Source organism: Gymnoscopelus braueri (genome assembly GCF_963280865.1).
Source record: "Gymnoscopelus braueri genome assembly, chromosome: 15".
Taxonomy (NCBI): Eukaryota; Metazoa; Chordata; class Actinopteri; order Myctophiformes; family Myctophidae; genus Gymnoscopelus; species Gymnoscopelus braueri.
In genome coordinates this window covers 10,565,007-10,574,131 of record NC_137620.1, presented here as the reverse complement: position 1 = coordinate 10,574,131, position 9,125 = coordinate 10,565,007, and positions in this window count along the sequence as shown.

Here is a 9,125-nt window from a genome sequence, read left to right as displayed (position 1 = left end):
TTGCTCACTTATGATCACTCATTAGCACAGACACACACACACGCACACACACACACACACGCACACGCAAACGCACATGCACACGCGCACGCACACACACACACACACTACACTACACTTTTGGTTGTATGTAGGTTGTCACATTGCACACGTGCGAGTGCGCGCGCGCACACACACACACACACACACACACTCCTTGCGTCCATGGAGACGCTACACTGCCGGGGGAGATGGGCTCGTTGTTTACGACCTTGCGGGCGCCATGGCGATGGGGGGCAGCGTCCAATCACAGACAGACATTTATCATACTGTTAGGAGTCATACAGAGAGAGAGAGGACAGAGAGGAGGTGGGGTGGCGTGTGTTTGCATGTGTGTGTGTGCGTGTTGGCTTGTGTGTGTGTGTGTGTGCGCGCGCGTGTGTGTGTGTGTGTGTGCGCGGCGCGCGTGTGTGCGCGTGCGTGTGTGTGCAGTAAGAAGAAAAGGAGAGAATGAATGAGTGTGAGAGAAGGATGGTGAGAAGGCATGAAAGACAGAGAAAGAAAAACACAAGATGGAGGGAGTGACGGAAGATGGGAAGACAGGAGTAAAATGAAGAGATAACAGGAGTAAAGAAAAGACTAATTGGAATCAGTCTGGGAACCCATTCGTTAATAAAAGATTTGTTTTTTTCCTTTTGTGTGTGTTTTTTTTATATCCACAATGGAAACACAATGGAAACAAGTTTCAGTTTTGTTATGTTCATTCACGTTTTTATTGTTGTATTTCAATAAAGAAATCTATTATATAAGACAGGAGTAAAAGAAAGAGGTAACAGGAGAAAAAAATACAAAAATATATGTGTAAAATCAAGAAGACAAGTTAATTAAAAAACAAATATATAAGTAAAATAAAGATAACAGGTATACAATTAACCCATTTTGGGCGGGAACCCCTATTTGTAACTGTACCTTTCAGACGGGAAGCCCTTTTGGGGTTCCTATGTACAGTATATAGCAACATACATTTGTTGTATTTTTTTAATAAATATTTGAAGTTTTTCAGAAAACCTAGGTCAGGATTTAGAAGGCGTTTTTAGAATCGGCCTCAGGTCTAAATGAGACGACAAAGTCAAATGAAGAGAACAGTGTAGGAACATGTGGCAATAAGGAGATGTAGAGAGGGAAAGAGACGTTATTATTTATTTCATAAAATCGTATAATTATAAAAGAAAGGAGGGAATTTGGAAAGAGTGGAGAGGGAGAAGATGTGTGTGTGTGTGTGTGTGTGTGTGTGTGTGTGTGTGTGTGTGTGTGTGTGTGTGTGTGTGTGTGTGGTGTGAGTGTGTGTGTGTGTGTGTGTGTGTGTGTGTGTGTGTGTGTGTGTGTGTGGTGTGTGTGTGAGAGAGAGAGAGAGAGAGAGAGAGAGAGAGAGAGAGAGAGAGAGAGAGAGAGAGATGAGAGAGAGAGAGAGAGAGAGAGAGAGAGAGAGAGAGACAGACAGACAGACAGACAGACAGACAGACAGACAGACAGACAGACAGACAGACAGACAGACAGACAGACAGACAGACAGACAGACAGACAGACAGACAGGACAGACAGACAGACAGACACACACTCAGTTACAGGCACTACACAGATACTGTAGATAGATAGATAGATAGATAGATAGATAGATAGATAGATAGATACAGTAGATAAATAGATAGATCTCACATTAGATTGCCATGGTTACACCAGAGGCTAGGCTATATAATATGGAAACCTATTGGAATCCATATTTGGACACGGGTTGGCCCCATTGTGAACCCATACATGGTCATGGGCGGAGGCCTTAGGGACAGTTTCATGACTCATCAGACTGGCATCATGAACACACTCAGACAGGCCATAAGGATATGGTTGTCAGGGTGCTGATATTGTGCATGTTGGCTCACTGGAAACTAGGGTGACCACCCGTCCCGAATCTCGTGGGACAGTCCCGAAATTGGACCGTCTGTCCCGCGTCCCGCACAAACGGAACAATGCGAATCAAAGAAAAAAAAAACTGCTATTATATTTATTTTGTCATTTCCAATATAGCGTAGCTATAGGATTATATCATATCCCCATAATAGTATTCATATTGTTTCCGCAATACTCATTGATGAGAAACGCAGCCCCAAAACACACTCGCCCCTATTTTTTCCGCCGACCGAGGCCGCCGGATATACCCGGGGCGAGTGTGTTTTGGGACAGCAACATGTGATTCCGTCACCGGCTTGTTTACAAGTCGAATTTGGGGAAAGAAAATAATCAGGAGCTCAACAACGTAATGAGAGGATACAAGAGCTATCTGTGCTAGCTGCAAAGTGTGCATATTTAAGCAAGTATTTTAAAACAGTGAAAGCTACAGAGGAAAAAGAAACAGAAAGTGATAGACCCCCGCCACGACTCAAACTAGCGACCACGGGAGTTTATCATCAAATCCAAAGATTCGTTGTGAATAATTATAAACAAACAACCTCCTGGTGCTTCCAAGTTGGGGGGTAGTTTGACCAAAACCGAAGGTATTGAAGAGGAGGACACGGAGAGTGTTACGGTCATCAGATATCAAAGGATTTAGCAGCTGCCATTCTGATAATGTTAGGAGCAATGGACCAGGCAACAGTGACACTACGACCAGGTAGGGTCCAAGTGTTTCCAAATGGACTGCAGTCTGCACAGAACCCTATCCATCAGATCCAAAGTAAACTAGGTATTTTTTTGCGACCAAAAGACCATGTATTATGAAGTTGACCAAAGTTTCTCAGCTGCATTATATTTGTTATTATTGTCTGTCTATCCTCTGAAACAATAGTGAGAACTTACTTAAGCTGCAGGGGGCGTCATGGCCATTCACTGGGCGTACGACGCAACACCCTCACTCTCACAGATCCGTGATTTCATACCCCCCACTTTTTGCAAAATAAATTATATTTCTTTAATTGAATTACATTTTTTTGATAATAAATCGGTAAAATCAGGCTAAAATAAGAATGAATTAACCTAATCCTAACCCTAAAACCGAAATAAAGTAACCAATCAAATCCGCCCCATAACCGAAATTGTTCGCGTGCATGTGTCCCGCGATGTCCCGCAAAAGGGGTTCACCTGTCCCTCAATGGGCCTGTTTGGAGGTGGTCACCCTACTGGAAACACTCTGCTACACCAGTGGGTCTCAAAGTGTGGTCCAGGGACCCTCATGGTTACTTGAGGGTGTTCCAAATGGCCCCTTACGGGTGTGTAACTCTGGGAGTGTACAAATGGAACCAAGGGTCCATTTGGTTCCATTCGTACACTCTCAGAATTATGGGGGCCCTTGAAATTAAAAGGTTTGAGAACTACTGTGCTACACTAAATGGAACAGAGCCTTAATTAGAATCAATGGTAACACCTGTGAAGGAAGTAAGGAAGAGGCCCAATCTTTTTCCAATATGGCTGCTGTGCATAGAGCCTATTGGCTGGAAGGGCAGCAAGGGCCGGGTCTTCACTCAGAAGAGCCAATAGAAGCATACCCTACTTTATCATCAATTCTACAAAAACGTTTATCATGGTAATTGAAAGAAGACTTTTAACCAGCGACTGAAAACAAAGTATTTACGACACTGATTATTACTAAGATAGTAAAATCGAGTGTAAAGTCCGGTCAAATCCCCATTGTAATCAATGGCATGGTAATTCTTCTGCAGCTAGCAGGGAGGGAAATGATGACACTTTCTCTAGGCCATTAATGGAGAATTCCGGACTATCCTTTTCCTTACCTTTATAACATAGGCCTACATGGGCAACTGGCGGCCCGGGGGCCACACTCACTTAATGCGGCCCGCAGGTTGATTACTGATATATTATTGATTTCAGCTGTTACAATTGCAAACACGACCCGCTTCTTCAGTCTATATTAGTAGCTTAATGACTAGTACTAGCATTCTATTGTCTTTTCTATGTCCAATGTATTTGTATTTAAGTTCATAAAGTTAACATAAGTATAACTACATGCATTTGACATGAAATCAAAATGTTACTTTTCAGGATTCCAATAAAAAAATAGCTAAATTAATTCTGGAGCGATACAAATACGCAATGTAGCGCGTATTTTTATCGCTCTGAATTAGCGGAGTTATGAAAATGTTCTACTGTACTACTCGTCCCAGGACATGTAAAGGTAACACAGGACATGTAAAGGTAACACAATAATTTTAACCACTTTAACCTTCTATACTTTGGCTATTCAAAAATAGCCAAAGCATAAAATATGGTTAAAATGATTGTGACGCTATATTATCAAATTTTGCTGGGGACCCCCTGGAACGCCACCTAAGGACCCCTGGGGGTCCCCGGACCCCACTTTGAGATCCAATGCCCTAGCCAACATGTGCCCTTCCAGTCAAACGTTTGATGTCTTGGGAGTGAGAATGCGTTGGAGCGAACCTATAGCCTATAGCTTGTCAGCTTGGGGACTATTTTACAGTATATAGGGGTAGATAAATAAATATATATCTAGAGACATAATAAGGCCAAACATCAATAATTAATGAGCAGCAATAGAGGAGAAATCAATGCTTATTTCCATTGATTCAGAGCGGTTGAGTTTTTTTCCAGCCATGTAGGTGATTTTTAATGTGACGTCTTTCTTTCCTTTAATACCACCTCTAGCTCTCTCTCTCTCTCTCTCTCTCTCTCTCTCTCTCTCTCTCTCTCTCTCTCTCTCTCTCGCTCTCTCCCTCGCACTCTGTCTCTCTCTCTGCCTCTTTCTCCCTCTCTTTTCATCTCTGTAATGCCTCATATTTCTCTCAGTCTTTCACTCCATCCCTCTTCCCCTTCTCTCCCCTTCTCTCCCTTTGTCTCCTGTCTTCATGAATCTTGACAATGCATGTTCTTCCACCTTTCTATTCCTCCACCCCGATTTCTTTCTCTTCTGTCTCTCGCTCTCCTTTGGCATTTGTACAATAGGGTTTGTGTCCACAGAATTTATTTTGTTTTTTCTTTTCTGCCATGATTTTTTTTTTTTTTTTTTTTTTTTAAATCACCATCCCTGTCCTTGTTTTGGGGAGGGAAGCCGGGCATTGTGTTCGTATAGACTATAGACGCTAGACAAAGCCGGCTGCACCGTGGTGGATTCTATAACCATAGACTGTATAAAAAGAATGGACAGCGTCACGCCCCTAGACTCTACAGACCGTAAATGAAGCCGATTGATCAGCTGTGTGCAATCCTCCATCTTTCAATATCGCGTCATATCCTGCAGAATGACACCAGACCATTATTGGTTGGGTAGCTTGTCAATCAAAAGCGGGGGCGGGGAATGAATGCTATTGCTTGTGTTGCTTGTCAATCAAATCATCCCGCCCCTCCCAGAGCATAACCTACTTTAATCAATTTTAAAATAAGTGGGACCATAATTAACCAAAACGCATATCATGATGATTGAAAGGAGAGTTTAAACTAGCGACTGGAAGCATATAGTAATTATGACCATTTTTATTAAAGGTAGGGTAAGTGATATTTTTTGGTTAAAACAAAAAGTATTTTGTTAAAAGGTTAAAATACTATATTCTGATAGTAATCATTGCTATGGAGTGTTTTTTCAGTAACAGATGCCTCCCTGTCTCTCCAGCTCTTTAATAAACAGAAAATACATTTTTCGGTAGGTGTCAAAATCTCAGCCAATCAGGAGAAAGTACCCATTTTTAAGCTGAATTTGTATAGTGTTCCAGTTCCAATTGTGCATGCTCATTTCTTAGTGTCATCACTACCAATTTCACTTGTTTCATCTGTATCCTGATTGAGTTCTCTGTCCTGGTTGGATAAAATTGGAAATGAAACTGAAACTGAAACGAAAATGCATTTTCTGTTTAATAAAGAGGTGGAGAGACAAGGAGACTCCTAATACTGAACAAACACTCTATAGCAATGAGTACTATTAGAATATAGAGCTATTTAACAATTATTTTAACCAACGCAAATCACTTACCCTACCTTTAAGGTAAGAAAATCTAGTCTAAAGTTTGCCAAAAACCCACCCGCTTGCGTTAAAATAAATTATTTCTGACACCCGCAGGGGTAAAACAGCGAAACTACAGGCCATTCATATGAACTGTCTCTTCCGTATTGGCGTCACTGTAAAAATCTCAGGCTGGCTCCTTGATTCTAACCCACAACCTGGTTTGGTGGTGGGCAGGCACTTTGCCACTGCTTCACACAAACGCCTTTTGCCATGCATTTCTAAGGTAGAATGGTGCTGGAGCGCTCCTCTTCCCAGTGCAGCCCCTTGCTTTTCAGCACTCTAGCCATCCAGTGTTGTGAGCTTGTAGATCTGCTATTTTCGGCTAATGTTCCCCACCACACAATGATTTTGACGGCGTTGGTGTCACAGCAACGGTTGACGGGTTGAAACGTTGCGTCATCAGCGTCAATAAACACTTTGTGCTCTCAGTGCATTTAGGAAGAGGATGGATAAAAGCTCTCTCTCTCTCTCTCTCTCTCTCTCTCTCTCTCTCTCTCTCTCTCTCTCTCTCTCTCTCATTAGTTTATTGAAATGTCTTGATGTTGACTTTGATCAATTGTAAATGATATGGTTCCATTAAATTAAGGATCGGTTTAAGGTCAAAGGTCTCTCTCTCTCTCTCTCTCTCTCTCTCTCTCTCTCTCTCTCTCTCTCTCTCTCTCTATCTCTATCTCTATCTCTCTCTCTCTCTCTCTATCTCTATCTCTATCTCTCTCTCTCTCTCTCTCTCTCTCTCTCTCTCTCTCTCTCTCTCTCTCTCTATCTCTATCTCTATCTCTCTCTCTCTCTCCCTCTCTCTCCCTCTCTCTCGTTTGTCCTTGGTGGAGCATTAGAATGCAGTGGGTGAAAACTAGATGAGTAAACAATGTATAGACAACTCACTGGGGACGTCAACACACACACACACACACACACACACACACACACACACACACACACACACACACACACACACACACACACACACACACACGAGGTCACATGGACACATGCGCGGATACGTCCAGAAGCATCGACTGACATTGTATAACACACACACACACACACACACACACACACACACACACACACACACACACACACACACACACTCACACAGTTGCTGTGTGTGCGCGCGTGCGTGTGTGTGATGCCGCCTGTCAATCAATCACACACTAATTCCCAACGTTCCGTGGTCACCATTAGCGACGGGGTCGATGCTCGGTAACCGTGGACACGGCGGACAGGCATCGATCTGTGCGTGTGCGCGCGCGTGTGTGTGTGTGTGTGTGTGTGTGCGCGTGTGCGTGTGTGTGTGTGTGTGTTTGATAGTCATGATTGAGAGTTGTATTGTGTCTCTCTATCGATTACCCTCCGGTTGCACTGAGGCAAAGCGGGCATTAGGACTCTGTGTCCGAGTGTGTGTGTGTGTGTGTGTGTGTGTGTGTGTGTGTGTGTGTGTGTGTGTGTGTGTGTGTGTGTGTGTGTGTGTGTGTGTGTGTGTGTGTGTGTGTGTGTGCTTTGGTCTATTTCTGTACCCTTATGCTGTGTGTTTGCGAGAGACCATATTATGTATATTTACATGTGTCCGTGCGTTTGTGTGCGTGTGAGTGTGTGTGTGTGTGTGTGTGTGTGTGTGTGTGTGTGTGTGTGTGTGTGTGTGTGTGTGTGTGTGTGTGTGTGTGTGTGTGTGTGTGTATGTGTGTCAGCTGCAATCAATATAAATACAGTTCTCTTCCTTCAGGGAACTTCATTTTCCATTTTTACACTCCCTTCCCCCCCACCCCCCACATCTCTCTCTCTCTCTCTCTCTCTCTCTCTCTCTCTCTCTCTCTCTCTCTCTCTCTCTCTCTCTCTCTCTCTTTTCTCCCCGTCTATCTGTCCATCCCATCATCCATCAAGTCCCTTTTCTTTACCTCACTCCATCTCTCTCTCATTCTCTCTGTCTCTTCATTATTCTCTAAAGCTCTGGGTGACGTCTCATGATATATGTACAATTATGGTTCTATCACTACATGTCATAATATATTATGAAGTATTATGTATGTAGCATGATCATGTCATCATTTATCATAAAGCATTATGTATGTAGCATGAGCATGTCATCATTTATTATAAAGCATTATGTATGTAGCATGATCATGTCATAATTTATTATAAAGCATTATGTATGTAGCATGATCATGTCATAACGCTGATATTAGATTGTTGATAATAAGGCCCTCTAGAGTTAACCATTATGGCAATCATAACCACATCATTATTATATCAGAACATTTTGAAATATAATATAATCCTTTAAGAATGTGGCATTACTGTCATGAGACTATTGTAATCAGATTTTTTACATTAATTGTTTTTACCCCCTTTTCTCCCCAATTTAGTCGTTATGCCTATTAATTCCTCCCCACACACATGTCTGTGTTGGATATTATTTTAGAAAATAGCTGATGTACATGAGCTTGTAGATCAGCTATCTTCCAAATGTTTGCCTCTTTCTTGGGTAATATTTGACAATTTGGCCAATTGTTGACCATTTTTTTATAGTACAGTTTGTTGATTACCTTTGAAGCAATGAAAATTTCATTGCAGAGGTGTTAAAAAGGCTAAAAGGTCTTAAAAGTCCTTAAATTGTAACTTTAGAAAAGTGCATATACCCCTAATACACTTATACTGTATGTTGGTTTGTTTACTGTTGGGTGAGAAAACAATATTGTTGAACATTAATCCATTCAATCCGGGAACACATCTCTGTCATTTTAGATTTCTTTGGCTATTCAAAAAAAGCAGATATACAAGCTCATAGCGTTGCACGAGTGATGCGCTATACAGTATGAGCTTGTATATCTGCTATTTTTGAAAAATTGTGAAAATGTGTGCAAATCTTTGAATATATATATTTTTAAAGCGAACATTTGTAACTGTCAAATGTCTCAACACATTTTTCTGAAAAACTATGTTGCTATATCAGTGGTGCTCAAACGTTTTGTTGTTGGCCGCCGATCCCCATCAAAATATGTTGTTCCAGGGACCCCCCAGAAGCAAAGATTTGAGTTTAAAATGTTGTTTAAAAAATCTATATGTATTCAAAGATTTGCACAAATGTTCAAGATTTTTCAAAAATAGCAGATCTACAAGCTCG